Below are 2,022 nucleotides of genomic sequence, written 5' to 3'. Positions count from 1 at the left end.
ATTTGAAAAATGAAATGTGAAGTCTTAGACAAGAATGGTGATATTTGGAAAAGAACAAGGGGACATATTTGAGAGGTGTTTAGAAGTTGGAATTAATAGCATTTGCAGATTTAGTGAATATTAGGGATTCAGGAATGGAGGAGTCCATTATTACTCCCAGATTTTACATTGAGGAACTGGATAAATTTTGGTGCTACTTATTGTGACTAGGGACCTGAAAGAGTAGCAGGTTCAAGGATGAGATGAGTTTAGTTTCAGATCTGCTGAGAGGGATGACCTTGAATCATCAAGTCAGTGGGCAGTTAGATTTATGAAGTAGGAACTCAAGAAATAGTACCCTGGCTTAAGAATAAAAGCCCTTAGCTGAGATGGTAATTAAAGCCAAGGGAATGGATGTCCCTTAGGGATAGAATATGGAGTGAGAAAAGGCCAAAGAGGTAATTCTGAGGAACATTGAGTTTGGTGATGGAGCTGATTGAGAGAACCCCAGCAAGCTGATACTGGGAAGGAATTCCCAAAGAGTAGGAGGAAAAGCAGGAGACTGTAGTTTCTCAGAAGCCTAGTGAGATATTTAGAAAGAGGGAGTGGCTAGCAATGATCAAGTAAAGAAGAACTTCCCATCCAGATGAATACCAAAGCATTAAAAGAAGTATTTTTAAAAAAGATTTTATTTTATTTATTTGGGTCATTTCCCTTTTCTTTTTGATAAGTCTGGCCAGGGGTTTATCCATCTTATTAATTCTTTCAAAGAACCAGCTCCTAGTTTCTTTGATCTGTTCTACTGTTCTTTTGGTTTCTATTTCACTGATTTCTGCTCTGATCTTTATTATTTCTCTTCTCCTGCTGGGTTTAGGCTTTATTTGCTGTTCTTTCTCTAGCTCCTTTAGGTGTAGGGTTAGGTTGTGTATTTGAGACCTTTCTTGTTTCTTGAGAAAGGCTTGAATTGCTATATTTTCCTCTTAGGACCACCTTTGCTGCATACCAAAGATTTTGAACAGTTGTGTTTTCCTTTTCATTTGTTTCATGAATTGTTTTAATTCTTAATTTCCTGGTTGACCCATTCATTCTTTAGAAGGATGCTCTTTAGCCTCCATGTATTTGAGTTCTTTCCAACTTTCCTCTTGTGATTGAGTTCTAGTTTCAAAGCGTTGTGGTCTGAAAATATGCAGGGAATGATCCCAGTCTTTTGGTACCAGTTGAGACCTGATTTGTGACCTAGGATGTGATCTATTCTGGAGAATGTTCCCTGGACACTAGAGAAGAATGTGTATTCTGTTGCTTTGGGATGGAATGTTCTGAATATGTCTGTGAAGTCCATTTGGTCCAGTGTGTCATTTAAAATCTTTGCTTCCTTGTTGATCTTTTGCTTAGATGATCTGTGCATTTCAGTGAGGGGGTGTTAAAGTCCCCCACTATTATTGTATTGTTGTCAATGTGTTTCTTTGCTTTTGTTATTAATTGCCTTAAATAATTGGCTGCTCCCATGTTAGGGGCATAGATATTTACAATTGTTAGATCTTCTTGTTGGATAGACCCTTTAAGTATGATATAGTGTCCTTTCTCATCTCTTATTATAGTCTTTGGTTTAAAATCTAATTTGTCTGCTATAAGGATTGCCACCCCAGCTTTCTTTTGGTGTCCATTAGCATGGTAAATGGTTTTCCACCCCCTCACTTTCAATCTGGGGGTGTCTTTGGGTCTAAAATGAGCCTCTTGCAGACAGCATATCAATGGGTCTTGTTTTTTTATCCAATCTGATACCCTGTGTCTTTTGACTGGGGCATTTAGCCCATTTACATTCAGGGTAACTATTGAAAGATATGAATTTAGTACCATTGTATTGCCTGTAAGGTTACTGTTACTGTGTATTGTCTATGTTCCTTTCTGGTCTATGTTGCTTTTAGGCTCTCTCTTTGCTTAGAGGACCCCTTTCAATATTTCTTGTAGGGCTGGTTTTGTGTTTGCAAATTCCGTAAAGTGGCAGGATATAAAATCAATGCACAGAAATCAGTGGCATTCCTA

Source organism: Phoca vitulina, unplaced genomic scaffold (genome assembly GCF_004348235.1).
Source record: "Phoca vitulina isolate PV1807 unplaced genomic scaffold, GSC_HSeal_1.0 scaffold20, whole genome shotgun sequence".
In the NCBI taxonomy this organism is placed as follows: Eukaryota; Metazoa; Chordata; class Mammalia; order Carnivora; family Phocidae; genus Phoca; species Phoca vitulina.
Note: the sequence above shows the minus strand (reverse complement) of the source record.